At 36.5% G+C, this 16,655-nt stretch overlaps 1 long non-coding RNA gene across 1 annotated transcript in view; it reads left to right on the top strand.

Moving 5' to 3' along the window:
* LOC132424987 (uncharacterized) overlaps window positions 1-16,655 on the top strand; it is a 76,774-nt gene that overhangs the window by 27,298 nt on the left and 32,821 nt on the right. Inside the window, exon 2 of the long non-coding RNA XR_009519318.1 lies at window positions 10,429-10,589. This is a non-coding gene — a long non-coding RNA (uncharacterized lncRNA). The remainder of the gene's footprint in view (window positions 1-10,428; window positions 10,590-16,655) is intronic.

The following is a 16,655-nucleotide window of genomic DNA, read 5'->3' as shown; positions in this document are numbered from 1 at the left end:
ATTGTCTGAAAGTCAGGCATGCTTCAACCCTGCTTGCATATTTTAGTTGTTTTCAAAAGATTATGTGAGAGGAGAAATCACAGTGTATTATCCTCTGTGTCTTCTGTTTCTTGTTGTTCTGTTCTGTTTTCAATGCTTATACTAAACATGATGGGAGAGTACAATGCAATGGTTTTTTGGTCATTTTGTTAGGTTCCAGGGTCCAACATTTTCTAATCCCATTAACAAAAAAGTACCTTGCCACTTAAAACCACAAATGCCTCAAATATTTTAGTTTATGAAACCAATAATTCACATTAGAAATATTTTCTCATAGAGCTTTAAGGCCATAACCAAACAATCCCTCTTGCAATTACACATAGAAATTTACTCATATAATATAAAAATTAAAGAAGTTCTTTTTGTATAATATAGTGACAATAAATTTCACAATTCGATCGTGTTAACTTGGTAAGAGTTATTTATTTAAAAAAGATATTGCTGCATTATGTTAATTAAATTGATTAACATTAAAAGTGTATGTTATGCTGAAAGAAAAATCAGTGTTGAATGATTCTGCTTAATAAACATTGTTAAAGCAAGAATTTTTATTACGTGAAATTATAATTTAAACTCGTGAACCAAATTTGACCTAATGATGCTGGCTGCCACTGAATTTACAAGAGAAAGTGGAAAACATACCAAAGAGAAAAAAAAAATCTGTGGTTTTCCTCCTCAATAAATCAATCTTTCCCAGATATATAAAAGACTGTTGATTATATTCCCATCCTGTGAAATGTGGTCAGTGAAGCTACAGGATCTGCTAAATGAAAGGGCACACAGCCTGTTTACAAGATGCAATAGATACTTATTTAGTGTCTATTGTATCTTATTTAGTATCCAGATACTAAATAAGATACAACTTATTTAGTAACTATTCTGCTGAAGAAACGGCAGAAACAGGCAGAGTTGATTCGTGTCCTATTCTCTCTGTACAATTTGACTTGCCTGTTTATACCACTTCAATACAAGTGAGCTGAAAACTTTAGGGAGATTTTATCCCATACAGAATAGAAGAAGTAGAATTGAACAGCATCAGTTCCTAAAAGTTGCCTGTGCATTGTTCTAGGTTTCTTTCATGGAGAATTTGTGTACCATGGTTTTAAAGTTTCAATAAAGTTTTTATCTGGAAGCCAGTAAAATTCAACAAACTTCATGATACACGCTTAGATTTTCTAAGCAACTGATAAGTAAATCCACAGTTTTTTTTAAAGTTAAGAATTCTCTTAAGCAACATCATTCAGAGTTTTCGTTTAAAGAGTAACGTTCACTTTAAAGTGTAACTTACACTTTAAAATTACTTTTATTCTTACATATCGGCGGACGTTGTAAAGCAGAACTAAATCATCTTGCAAATATATTATGCGTGAGACATACTCGACCTGTTAAACCACCAAGGCAAACTTTATGCTTTTACTTTCTAAAATTAAAATTTATAAACATAATTTCCCCTCCAGCAAAGCAAATCTGGTTCCCTTTGAAGGAGGAAGACATATAAGTGGTAGGACAGGAAAGAAAGAAGAATACTAATTGGTTGGCAGTGATATTTCACTCTTTTAGTGTAAGGCAAAAAATAAAAGGAGGTTGATCTTTACATCTTAGGCAATTTCTGTGTTTTTTTTTTAATAGAGGAATCAGCATTCCTAATATTCATAGACCATATACCTGTCCAGGTCTGACCTATATTTATACTACAAAGACATTTTTAATTGTCACTTCAATAGAGGTCCCATCAAAACCATCGTTTATTCATGCTCGAGTACATGTTTAAAAACTGCCCTTCAATCTTAATCATTTCTGCTGCTAGCTCACTATTAGCAAAATAATAGGTTTTCCAGCAATGGGTTCAGTGTGTGTCACAAGTTGCAGTGTTTAGAAAGATGACAATGACAGGAAATATATTGAGAAGCGCTAACTAAAGCACACAAAAACGCAAGACAGAAAGATCTCCAGAAACCTGGTTGAAGTTTGAAGCACTTCCTTGTTTTGAGAAGTGTGGAATAGGCTTAGAGTTTTGTTTGATCATAGCAATGAAGCTTAAGGGCGTACAGGAAAGGCCATGTTGAAACTGCTAAATTCTCTGACAAAAAATTTTCCAATATCCCCAACTCTTTCCTAGTCAACACTGGTAACAAGCACTGCCCAGGTCACACCTGGCAGTCACAACAGAAATTTCCAAGCTTGTACTGGAAACTCACTAAGTACCAGATAGACTACAGCGATTACTAAAGCTGTAGGAAGCAGGAGTCACCAAGTCATCAATAAATAATTTTGCCAGCTTCCATTCATATCCATACATTTTATCTCTATGAAATACCTCTTAGAGAAAATTCACAAAGGACTGAATATATACGTAAACACATACATAAATAAAAATAAAGGAGGGAAAGGCAAAAGTCAGGAAATAGATGTTCAGCTTTTTCTGGGCATGTTCCTATAAAGCAAATAGAAACTAGAAAACAGTGTGACAGAACAACCATCAAGTGGACATTTATATGAAGAGCAAACAGATGAGCGAAATTCACATACACACACAAACCACTTGAACCAAAAGATACTATTAGAAAATGTACACAGGTCTAACTTGTAAGTTTGCTTTATATGTTTTAGCTCTTTATTCGAAATATTGGTCTGAGCTCAATATAACACTGAGGTTCATGTCTTAAAAATTTTTTTTTTTTGCTTCCAGATCTCATTTTTAAGAAATTTTAGTTAGTAGTTTCCACAAAAGCAAGAGGATTTACTGACTCTGTCGCAATTGTGAGTTCATTGTTCTCTTAATAAATTCACCAGGTTTTCTCCATCAGGTTCATGTAACGACACTGTGCTCTGATGGAGTCAAAGAAAGGAAGGGAAACGCTACTCTTACCAGACTTTGCTAATTCTGTTCAACCAAACCTACCTGAGGAATAAGAGTAACCACATCTCAGGTGGCTCTGGGATCTTCACTGAACAATGTAACTCAGATCATCTACAGGATCTTTAGGACGAACCATTTCCAAGAACAACTTTAAATATCATGACATGAGTGTACAATAATGAGTCTGCCTGTGAAAATCATTTTTTAATGCATCGTCATTGTTTCCATATGGTTAAAATTTATGGTTAATAGTTGAAAGTTTATAATTTATACTTGAAAGTATTCCAAGACGATCCTCATCTAAAAAATTTTGGAAAAAATATTTTCTATTTTCCACAGCATCAATTTGCAAATGGCATAATTCTAGTACCAAACCTGCTGGGCTTTCCTTTTCTTTCCATAAGGCTTAACAAAGAGAACAGCAATGTTGCTGTTGTTGTTGTTTGTAATTCATTAACTTCTGTTTCTCTTACAAAAAATATTCTGGATAGCTGGTATACTCCTAATATTCAATATATAGTCCATCCTATATTTAACAAAAGTCCAAATAAGTAAGTACACTTTAATCACTTTAAATGTCTACATACTTTCTTGCGCCTTTATAAACTCACTAACATCTTGCAGCTCAGAAAATGTCTTCCTTTTTTGCTTGCAATTAAAAAAGCTTCACTGCAACTCAATTGTTTCTTGAAATTCAAGATATTCATTGGGTGGGTTCCAAATTCCACAACGAATAGAAGATTCTGAAGATAAAGTGTTTCTTATTTACTTTTCTTCAACCATGTGTATATAAAACATGAAACAATTTATGTTTACTTTTAATTGGACCTGAGTATAACACCTCTGCCTTAAATTTATATCTGCTGCAGATATAGTTAAGAAAACAATAAATTTGGCTTTCAGTTTTGAGATAAGTTACGTGGATGCAAAATCCTCTGATTCTGGTACTCAGGACACTGCATTTTTCTAGCGTTAAGATGTGACTTACTGGGAGCTTACCAGGAAGACACATAACTCTGTGTGAAACAGTGTAGGTTTCTTTTTATTACACTAGAATAGTCAAAATACATCCTTTAGTTTGCAATATGTACATCATAAAACACACACATTTCCTCACTTCTGCCATCCTTCCTTATTCTCCTATTCATCCCACAAACCAGAAATAAACATTCGATGAAGCTTCATTTTACATTTAACAGCTCTCAGAAAGTCAACTTTAAAATGTAATAAAAAATGTTTCACTTAAAGGATCAAGCCACTCATACCTCAAAATTAACTGCACATTAAGTGGCTAACGCTGTACAAAAATCCCCAAATTCAAATCAAGCTCAGTGTCTTCTAAGAAGCAGGGAAACCACACATCACATCAGTTTGCATCAGTTTGCTGCTTTCAAGGTCAGTACTGAGCACAGACAGTCCCCACTCTCTGATACAACTGGAAGATAAAGACACATTACTTCCCCGGGAAGCTGGTCTGGAGCTGTAATCACAACTGGGCCAGGGTGCCCAGTGATCCTTTATGTGTCTAATTAATAACTGCTGCCTTTAGTTTTCCTGAGACCTCACAAATACACACTACCCCCCAACCCCGATAAAGCGACCTTACATACACCAAGATTATCCCATTAAGTGTTCTCATTTCCAGAAGTGTAGCAAGAATGGGTTTTAAAATCTCATAATAATATTTAAAAAAGAAAAGCTTGTCTTCCTTCATGTTTACTTGATTGTCCGGAAAATCTATCTTCCAGGAAAGAATGATTTTCTGCTTAAATCTTAAGAGTATGAATAGCTTGAGATCATTTCCAAATACTAACCGTGGGAGAAATGATTGCACTCTATGAGCGTGTGTTTGAACGGTCAGAAGTCACCTTGCAATGTAATGTGAATGATCATTTACCCTGGACTTTATGTGACTATGAATAAATCTATCGCAACCGAGCTGCCCTCTGGTATAACCATACAGGGCTGCTGCGTTGTTTCATTTCCCAGGTTTCTGTGTATATGTTACTGTTTCAGTTTCACGTGTCAGCAAATGTCTGTTTACCCGGCTTCCTGTTATTAATTATGGGAAACAGGTTTTCTTGAAGTACGTTAGAGACTCTTTTAACTCTTCTCCAGACAAGGCAAGATATCGGTGATTCCTTTAATGTTTGTACAAAGCCGGAAACTGAGTTAAAATACATTGTTGCCTCCAATAGTTTTACAACTTCTTATCTCCCACAAGGGGGAAAAAAAAGAAATAATAAAAAACAAATCACAGCAGCTTCTATTCCCATCGCTAGACACTGAGATAACAGAATTGGATACTTTCTTCATTGGCCATAACAAATTACTTAACAGATAACAGCATGAATTCTGAACTCTAATCACCTACAAAAATGTTTCCAAGATCAACTCAAATAGTAAAATGCTAAAAGACAAGAAGATATGTACTAGGGTAAAAGTATCTATAAAGAGACAAAAATACTGACCCGATTACTGGTGCGTTACCAAGCTTTTCCTATAGAAACATCTGGCCGGTCCATCTGATTCTCTGTCTTTGAAATAGGAGCAAGTATAGTTGCATGCCGTCAAATCCTAAAGGAGCCAAAACATCTGGAAGTTTTAGAAGAAAAGCAAAATAGTTATGGGGGAAAATCCAGATTAAAAAACTGCAGATGTTTAATTGGCCTGTCAGTTACGTTACGAGGAAATAAGGACAGAAATCACCAGAAGCCACTGGTGGAAAATTAAAATAGTTTCATGAGCCAATGCCAAGCTAAAAGCAATGAAATCGGTAACAGAATATGGACAGGGGCTTTCTCAACTGAGATCTGAAAATGTTACCATGTGCAATTTTGTAAATTAGCCATTTCCAAAAAATCTTTTTCATTAAGGCACAATAAAAGTTCTTCAGAATCCCCCCTCTCTCTCTCTCTTTGGTCATTAATTCAGGCAGTTATGCGGAGTTTGGCTTTCATCAGTGACAAGCTCTCCTCTCAACCCTCTTCACCCCCTTTCTGAGACCCCCTAATACTGCTGAGTGGCCAGAAATTACAGATGCAAGAACAGCTGACAAATGACTGCCAGGCCCCTCCCCCAGAGCCTCGACAGTCAAAGCCCCTGCCAGAACATGCCTGAGAGCAGCACTCTCAGAGACAAAGACACAAAGATTCCATTTTCTCACTGAAAATAGACTTCATGTGTAAAACACCAGTGAGAAAGATGGAAAGCTGACACATATGAGGAGTTTTCGAGAGGCAGGGCTGGATCTTTCAAGAAGATTGAAATTGCATTTGATTGCATCAAAAACCTCACAAATGTTGTTTAACCTAAAAGTCTTTTCAGTCTGTAAAAAGACATTCGGTGGCAAGATATCGTATGCTTCTTTTAAGCACATGGTTAAAAAGGAAAAAGGATCTCGAGCCCAGTAGAGAGATGTTGATTACATCCTCCTGCCGCATCAAGGATTAACACTGGTTCACATCACAGGGTCTACAAAATAAAGGGGAAAGTTTAAAAAAAAAAACCCAAAACTCTATTAAATCAAAGAGTTCGTAGAGATATTAAATCCTTATGTTTTCTATAAAAAGAATCCCCTCCCAGCAGCCCCAGGGTACATTACTGGCGAGGCAGCGAGCTGTTTATTAGAGATTCAAACCATGGCATCTGAGCCTTGCCAAGCAAGCAAGTTTCAGCCTGTGAGCCCAGGGTCTCTGGCTTCCACAGTCTCTCTGGCATCTAGCAGTGAGAGCTGTCTGGTTGGCCTCTATACTGCGCTGGGGCAGTATGTAGGTGCAAAGGCTGGGACTGGGAAACAAAGAAAGATCATCATTGACTATGGAAGGTCATGCTTTTCTTCCTCTCTAAATTCAGGGTGACATTTGCAGGTGAAAAGAGAAATGTGTGAAAAAAAACTCCCAAAATGAATTAGGGAATTAATTTATAACATATATTCAAGTGATGCTCTAAATGTATTGTAGATACGTAGAGAGAGCAAGAGAGAGGGAGAGGGAGAGAGAAAGTTTGCAGCTTTATTATTTTTTTTTATTTATTTATTTTTTTATAGATAGTGGTTGGTTCTTTTTTAAATTTTTACATTTTATTTATTTATTTATTTTTGGCAGCTTCGGGTCTTAGTTGCAGCACACAGGGTCTTTCGTTGCCGCATGTGGGATTTCTTGTTGTGGCACGAGGGCTCCTGAGCACGTGGGCTCTGTAGTTTGCAGCACGTGGGCTCAGTAGTTGAGGCACAAACGTTTAGTTGCCCCGTGGCATGTGGAATCTTAGTTCCCCAACCAGGGATTGAACCAGAATCCCTTGCATTGGAAAGCTGATTCCTAACCACTGGACCACCAGGGAAGTCCCCAAAGTTTGCAGTTTTAATTTATCATAATCTTTTAAAGCAAGGGAGGAAGATTTCTCCCACCTGCCTTCTTGGCCTGTCAACTTTTGTGTGTCTTTGTACTTCTTTTGTTTCATACACCATGCAGAGGCACATTCAGTTGTATATGAAAAGCGACCATGGGACCACTTTTAAACAGGAGAACACTATAAGAAGATTTAAATGGACCATTTGATAGAATTTTGTCTTACTCAAATATCCTGGGCTTTGATGGCTCCACTGAAACCTTTAGTAAATATTTCTCTCCCAAAATGAGTCTGCTTGCATCCCCAGCCCAATCCATTCAACAGTTCTCTGTTCTTCGTAAATGGGTTCAATCCTTGTGGAATACTTGGGATGGGCTTAAAATACACTGGAAAGTGTCAGACCATTAACAGGTTAAAATGTAATTAATAGTAGCTGTCAGGGGCTATAGACCAAGACATTGCCCTGGGGAAGACTTAATTTAAAAACTTTACAAAAATTATTTTTTAAAAAATTCAGGACATCCTTTGTCCTCTACCATTCCCTTCCAATCTCCTGCTATTCTTACATTTCTTTAGTTAATAGGAATAGCAGAGAGAAAAACAACCAAAAATTGACTTCGCAATCTAATAAAGGATGGCTGAGTGGAAAATGAGAATAGTAGATAAATTCTATGACCATTAAAATGTTTCACATACACTCTTCATTCCCATCACAGTATTCGGGTCAAAATACTTTCTAGCTATCCTTTCCAATCTAATCAAAATACGGTAAATTTATAACATGAGTTCATAACATTGAGATTTTATTTGTGGCATTAACAATAATCTAAGTGTCCCCAGCACCCATTTATTTGCCATGAGAAGGGAGTATGGTGCATGGAGTGCTTGTTTGGGAGTATAACTTAAAAATTTTTTTTTTAGCTGAAGTATAGTTGCTTTACAATGTTGTGTTAATTTCTGCTGTACAGCAAAGTGATTCAATTATATATACGCATACATTCTTTTTTCTATATTCTTTTCCATTATGGTTTATCACAAGGTATTGAATATAGTTCCTTTTGCTATACAGTAAGACCTTGTTGTTTATCCATTCTATACATGAAAGCTTACATCTGCTAATCCCAAACTCCCACTCCATCCCTCCCCCAACCCCCTACCCCTTGGCAACCACAAGTCTGTTCTCTATGTCTGTGAGTCTCTTTCTGTTTCACAGATAGGTTCATTTGTGCCATATTGTAGATTCCACATATAAATGATATCATATTGTATTTGTCTTTCTCTTTCTGACTCACTTCAGTTTGTATGATAATTTCTAGGTCAATGCATATTGCTGCAAATGGCATTATTTCATTCTTTTTATGGCTGAGTAATATTCCATTGTACATAAGTACCACATGTTTTTTATCCCTTCTTCTGTTGATGGACATTTAGGTTGCTTCCATGTCCTGGCTATTGTAAATAGTACTGCAATGAACATTGGGGTGCATATATCTTTTTGAATTAGAGTTTTCTTCAGATATATGCCCAGGAGTGGGATTGCTGGATCATACGGTAGCTCTGTTTTTAGTTTTTTTAAGGAATCTTCATAGTGTTTTCCATAGTGGCTGCACCAACTTACATTCCCACCATCAATGTAGGAGGGTTCCCTTTTCTCCACACCCTTGGGAGCATAACCTTTTATGCATTTCAATCACTCTGTAACTTTAGTGAATCTCTGAGCCTCAGTTTCCCTATCTATCATAGGAGGAATTTTGCCAGTCATAGAAAGTTGTTTGGGGATGAACCTGCAAAGGCAGCATGGACTCCAAAATGCTGACATATGTGAGTGCATAGGGGGAGGGGGTGTATTCAACTTCCATTGTGTTTGAAAACTTTAAATTTCACATGGAGAACAATTCAGTGTCATAAATAGAAATAGGAAGTCCCTGGTGAATTCAGGAAAATAAATTAGTCAAAAGCTAGGCAATCACCACACCGCAGACCAGTTGATGGGTGTATGCATGGCCTTTTCAGAATGTTTCAACCTTCTGTAATGTTAAAACTGACAGAGTGATTTTAAGTTTCTTAAAGCATATCTGACGTATTTCTTTATATGAACTCTTTCTCCCCTTGTCAGTTGTTTTCCTGCTAAGTGGGTATGCACAGAGTGATGCCCAAAACCCCAGCCAGAAAACAGGAGCTGTGCTAAGCACCCCACCCCCCTCACTGACACACCCACGGCCTCTGCCTGGGAAGGTTTGGGAATAGCAGGGGGCACGTGGGAGGCTGTTCAACATTCTTCTCCCTTGTAGTTTCAGTCAAGGGGTATTCACACACCTTCAGTTGTACCCCTGAGCACTCTCGAGAGCCTCACCCCAGGTGCCAAGGAGCACAGAGGAAAAGTACGGGAATGAAACATATTGTTATGTGGACAGAAAATATTGATAGTCTTTTACAATAAAAGCAGAAATACATTCCTAAGGGGAGAATACATTGTCTAACTGAAGAAATGAGTTGTCTAACATTGTCTAACAAACTCATAAATTCTAAACACTGTCTCTTACAGTATTTTTTTTAAACATAATACCAGGATTCTCTGATTCTACAGTAAAAAGGGGGGAAAAAACCCCACATTAGCTTGTCTTCATTTAGTTTCATTGAAAGGCAGAAAACCACATGGCTTAATCACATTCAATATTTCTATTTTTGAAGATTCAACCATTATCATAGACTAGAAGAATGATATAAATATAGCACTGTATTATTTAGATAGATAAGTTACTCTCTTTAGAGATATTAGATAAAAAATAAAGCAATATATTTAACAGGTTTGGGAATAAAATCTAGACTTATTTATGAGTTGTACTAATAGTATTTAATATTTTAAAACCTTTTTACACATGAGAAATACCTCCAAAGGAAAAGTAATCCTTATAATTAATTAGCATAGTGGAGGTAGGCAAAACTATTCGTTTTACCTTTTCAGGGGTCTCTGGTTGTTATTTTATGGAGAGGTGGGCAAACAATGTTTTCTGGGCTAAATTAGTAGTCTTAGAAAAAGGAAAATGTAGTATACGAAAAGTTGACAGATCTCTATGGATTGCTGGATTGGAAAACATTTCCATAAGAGGATAAAAATCAATTTTAGCTAATTTGCTTAACATGACCTGAGTTTTACATAACATCTTTGTTTTGTACAGGGATCGTGGCAAAATTACCAATAAGTCCATAACGGAAACTGAAGGCAGTTTGATCTACACCTTCAATAACAGTCCCACAAAACTTGAAGAAATATGTTATGTCTCCAAAGACATATACTCCAAAGAGCATAGTTATACCCTAAAATTAGGACGTGATTCAGGTATGTCATTTCTTTGAGTTCAGTTGAAATGCTTTGTTCTTTGTACTGCAGATAATTCTTCTTTTTATTCCCCTAGTCCCTCTCTCTCTTCCTTTTCCTTCTTCTCATTAACATATGTCTTTTATAATTGATGTTGTTTACCGTCCTTTCATCAAATCTATGCCACATCACTGAGGCGAGCCATCCGGCAGCACACCTAAGTACACATTAAGGAGCCTGCGAGCCATGAGAGGCTTTGACCGTCTCATCAGGGCAATTATAATAAGCATCTTGGTCTCACTGAAGGCATTGCATTCAAATAATAGCCTTCATCATTACTCGTTTTAAATATGAAAGTAAACTTTGAAGCCCTTTGAAGGACCCAAGCAAACAACACACATGTGAAAGTAGATCAGTGAGCCTTTGAAAAGATATCCCTATGTAAAATCTGTGAAGAATCTTAGGCTTTAAAGAAAGACCTCCAGGTAAATGATGGCTTTTAATAAGACACATGACAATCTCAATTATGAGAATCCCTTCTGTGTGTTCTCTGTGCCATTTTATATTCCCAGCAGGATTTTTTTTTCTCATCAAGAGTTTCCAGGGGTGTCTACTGTTATCTATGTGTAAAGCATATTTAAGTGGTCCCCCAAAGCTATGCTAATTAAAAAAAAAAGAAAAAATAAAGAAAAAAAAAACAACAACGTTGTCAAGTGGTCAGACAGGCTGGAACTAGAGGATTATAGGTAAGAGGGATAAAATAAAGGGTTGAAAGCTATAATTTCTATTTCTGTGGTTGCAACTGAATCAGCTGTTGGATCAGGCAGTTTAAAGATACAGTCACTTAAGCATAGAGTCTGGGAAGAGGGGACTTTACAGTATACCCATGACTCAGCAGTATAGACTCACTACACGGTCAGGATTACTTGCTGGGTCCTTTTCCTGCTTGTCTATGTTTCCTTTCCCCATACCAGTTGACTCCATCCCTGTATTTGGCAATTCCACATATTACTTTCCTTCCTCCCATTTTTTCACCTTTTTTACTTTTTATTTGAAACACTAGTGGCTTGGCCTCTGACCACTGCTCCATGCTGGGGCTTCCCAGGCAACAAAGAACGTGTTTTCAAAAGAGACACTGCATCTCAGGAGCATCCTTACTTGACCTTGTTCATTTTTGGACATGCTGTGGCTGTAGATTTTCAGAAAAAGTCCCTCCTCTGGAATGGTTTTAAAGAACACGTATGCACATATGGATATCAGGCAATCAAACGTCCATATGTAGAGTGATTTGAAGAATAAATTATAATAGTAACAAATCGCTCATAAAATGATGAGATATAGATGCCACAGTCGCTGTGATCCTGGGTGTTTCAATTCATAATTTGGCCTTCTCTTTATAACCCAATATCTGTTATTGGAATTAACCGAGTCATAGGTCTGGAAGAAATCATAGAAATTTTGAAATCATAGAAATTTTGTAACACAGCTCTCAAATTGAAACAAAGAAAATGAAGCCCAGAAAATAATCTAAGTCGTTCTGCTTGTCTATAAGTGCCATTGGTTCAATTGTAGTTTTACGTATTTTTAGATAAAGAATATATTTTCCCCAAAACTGGTTAGAAATGTTTGAGAAGAGACAGCATCATGAAAATATATATGCAGTAAAATATCACTATTATTCAATAGGCTATAATATATATTGAAATTACCTGGGGATATTTTCATATAGCAAAACATCCTTTAATCATTGTATAAAGTATGTAAACCATATACAAATGATGCACATGAATGAATATTATTTTTGTATACAAGTACAACCCCCTTTTTGACCTTTTTTGTATTACAATTATATATTACTCATAGTTCTATAGTTATAATTAGAACAAAAAGGATCACCCAGAAGAAAAGAAGGTAAGTTGTCCTAAGCATATTGGAAATTCAGAAGTTGTTTTCCATCACTAACGTTGCACTCTTAAAAAAATGAAGAAGAAAAATCCCTATCTTCCACTTCTGAGTATTCTCAAAAGAACTGGCAGAAGTGAAAGAGTGGAAGAAACCTACTGCAGATAAACAGCTAGATCCTATTATTAAAGGCAGTCAGTAGTATTCTAGAGAAAATAAAATTTGCTCTTGAAGACATAGTAGACTTAATGTTAAAATAAACAAACAAGCAAGATATTATACACACCCTAAAGTATGTTTATGAAACAAAGCTTTTAAATTTTTAATTATACCCCTAAACTGGCTTTCTAGTTTTTCTAGGATATCAAACAGCTCAAAAAGAAATATTTACTCAGATTAATGTTTGAAACGTCATATGGAAATGTGTATAGTGATGTTTACTAGAAATGAGTATTTTTATAAATTAAACATGTAGAAGGTCTTGGCTGCAAAAAGCCTGACCCGCTGCCTTAAGGTTAAAAATGCAAATCTTACATAGATCTTAGAAGCTGTTTAACTTTTTAGTTTGAAGTACATTTTGATGAAAATATTTAAAAGATGGCCACGTCCTCAGTTAAAGGTGGACATTTTAATGAAATAGGAAAAATCAGGAGATTATTAAACACTGGCTCCTTATTCAGGGCATATTTCAGTCCCCAAATATCGAGGACACATCTAGGAGAAATTAATTTTTTTGAAAAAGAATTAAACAGCTATTTTGTGATCATCTTCATGTTAAATTTTGACATATGTTTCAGGGACTCCAAATACAGCTAAACAGCATCAAGATCTGAATTGCCCCTATTATTGTCATCATTTACATAATAGTATGGAAAACACAGAGCAGTGTAGTATCACGAATGCGGATTTAGGGTAGAATGTTATTCCCTAAGACAAAAAGTGAGAGGAATCAGCACACGTGAGGATTTGCATGGTTATTTTCCCGGTACTTCTGTAGACAATTCTGTTACAATGGAGTTTGGTATTTCTTGTCTTAATGCTATGTGAAGAGATCCATGGCTAACATTAGAGTTTGCAGGTGGGTGGTACGTATGCTCTTAATAAAAATATCTGTGATCAAACGTTGCCGAGTTAATTAGGCTTCGTGTCAAATTGCCTCTCTTAGAATCTTCAGGAGCAGGGGGGATGCAGCTGTGTGTCACCTGCCTGCTTTCTACAGACAGTGCCCAAAGGATGTAACTTCATGAAAATTCAAATCAGATTGCATAGAAATACAGTATTCCTAGTCTGCTCTTTATATTTCCAGATAAATCACATACACACACAACATTTGTCCTTTGTTAAATTTTATGTTGCACAGTTCTACCAAGTTTTGAATGGCTTCTTTAGCCAGAGAAGCCCCAAAACATCCTTTGGCTAAGAAAGGAAAAAGTCATCACATGCCCTTCAGAAAACATTTTCAGAGCTGTTGTAGAAGTTGCTGAAAGGACCACTGAAAGATGTTTACTAATGGAAAATATGTTTTGTTTAGAAACTGGGCTGTGCTTTAGTATCTTATCAACCTGATCGATAGGGTTCAATCATAATAGAAATTGAGAAAAAGATGCAATGTAAAAAGGAATCTTGTGCGGAGCAATAAACGTGCAGATAGTGAAATAAATGCTTGTTTTCTCATGATGAAGTCTTATTTCAAGTAAGCAACGTTTTTCAGAAAAAGAAGTTGACTAAGAGCTGAACATTCCCACAAGGCAATGTGCCATGGAACTCAAAATGCCAGTGCGAAAATGTGAGCTCCTAAAAGAGGGTTCAATACTGGTCTGTAATAATTAGCCGTATCTTCTGCACTAAGAAGGAAAGCTCTCTTCAGGGCTTGAGGATTGGTTTGGAAGCGGGGCTTTTGATTATAAGAAAGGGAATTTAATTCATGTTCTAGGGTTTTACAGCTATGATGGAAGGCTTTGGCTTCCCAAGTGGGTAACATGGAAATTATAGTAACTATGACTAACTTAACTTGATGAAATAGGACTTTATTTTTCTCTAGGACAAGGTTTCTCAACAGAAGCACTATTGATATTTTGGACGAGATAATTATGGGTGTGGGAGATTTCCTAGGCATCGCAGGATTTTTATCAGCCTCCTTGGCCTTCATTCACCAGATGTGGGCAGCATCCCTCCCCCACCACATGGATATCTCCAGACATTGCCCCTGGTGGAGAACCACTTGTCTAAACATTTTTCATTTCTTCCCTTATCTCACTGCAAAATGAGTTACGTTGGTTCTTCACTTTACCGTCAGTAGAAACTCTGCATAAAGAACTCATGTGTACCAAGAGAAGAACAGTTCTGTAATGCAAATATTTTCTGCAGATACAAAAAATAAGACTGTAGGAGCTCAGTGTGATAATGCTTTATTTCTCCATGTGCATGTTTTTAACAACAGAGGAAGCTTTCCCTGGTAATAAATAATATAAGATGAAAACAAGGGGAGAAGTGGATATGAGAAATTATCATTGCCAGTGAATTTTGAAAAATATAAAACACTTTTAGAGCAACTATGTTGAAATTAAAAAGAAATTACCATTTCTTTTACCTACATACTCTGCGACTATTGCTTGCTATTTAATTACTGAAGAAACATTTTTATTACCACAGATTTTCTAGGTCAAAGTTTCACAAATTTTCATTGTATCAGATTACTTGAAAGGCTTGTTGAAATATAAATTACTGGGCTTCCTGCCCAGTTTCTGATTAGTAGGCAAGGCCAGAGAACCAACATTTCTAACAAGTTCTCAGGTGATCCAGAACCAGAGATGTCCACTGCCCTAGAGACAAGTTCAACTTCAGATGTAGCTTCTTAGTCTGACTTGATAACTTTTTTCTTTATTGAAAATGGCAGAGGCTATAAATACAAAGACATAAAAGATAAATTTGGGTTTACTCATTTGCAATAGACCAAATCGGCTTTGTCACTGGAAAGAATGACTTATGAGAGCACATGTTTTTAATACAAGAGTCTTCACATACCACTGAAAGACAGGAAACTTTAAAAGAAAAACAAAACTGATGAACTACTCCCAAACAGGGATTTAAAGGAGCTAAAAACTTTTTTAAAATGCGTACTACAAAGTAAAAGTTTATGTTCCTACACCAGCAAACACTTAGCTATCCATATTTTGTTTATATTTTCCCTATTCATTCTTTTCCCACCTGCCAGAAACAGATTTTATCATTCTCCACCCTCAACGTCCCCCCTCCCAATGTATGCAACAGCTCTTGTCCTTATATATCTCGTAGCTTCAATGCACTGCACTTGGCAAGATCCTATGATATTTAGGATGTCATTAAGCTCCGGGATGTGTAATATATTGAATAAATTATTCAGGATTCAAAAAAATATTTTCAAGGGTATGCAGGGCTGTCACCTATGGCCATAGAAACTGTGCACAGTACAACTCCAGGAGGTGCCGTTGACAGAGGTGATGATGTAAATGGAACTCCTGGAATTGTGCCATCAGGTGTGCCTTAGTCAGATATAATAGGGCAGGTTCAACAGGACAGGCATAACCACAAAACTCTGCAGGGTGGGGGAGACCTGGCTTAAGAATTGCACATGCGATTTATATCTAGTTAGTTGACTGCTCTTAGCTCAGTGTTAAGCCAATCATAATACGCAACTGCCCAGAAGAACCATGCACATCTTGGTGTCTGAGTAGGACAGAGTTTCTGATGTGAGGGAAAATGAGAAGTCCCTTATCTTCGTGGATGGTAGAATGACTCCAGAATCAAGGACTTTTCAGACATCATCTTCAACCCTGCTATGTTAGTAGGAGAACCAAGGCACCAACTCTTCTGTTCATTTACAAACAACATTACACACATGTGCTACATTCAGCATGTAGGTAATCGGGAGCTTCAGACAGAAAGCCAAGAAATTGTTACATTAAATTTTCTCAATTAATATCCATAATTTGGGAACAAATATGGACTGGTTTTGCCAGTGGAATATGCCAAAATAAGGTAGCCTTTAAAATTCCCAGATAGAAATGTGGCATCTTGATTCTGGCTTTGAAATAAAAGTTTATATTGGGAATGATGTATACACACTACTATATATAAAATAGATAACCAACAAGGACCTCCTGCATAGCACAGGGAACTCTACTCAATATTTTGTAATAACATATA

This window comes from Delphinus delphis, chromosome 1 (genome assembly GCF_949987515.2).
Source record: "Delphinus delphis chromosome 1, mDelDel1.2, whole genome shotgun sequence".
Taxonomy (NCBI): domain Eukaryota; kingdom Metazoa; phylum Chordata; class Mammalia; order Artiodactyla; family Delphinidae; genus Delphinus; species Delphinus delphis.
Note: the sequence above shows the minus strand (reverse complement) of the source record. Positions and strands in the feature narration are given on the sequence as shown.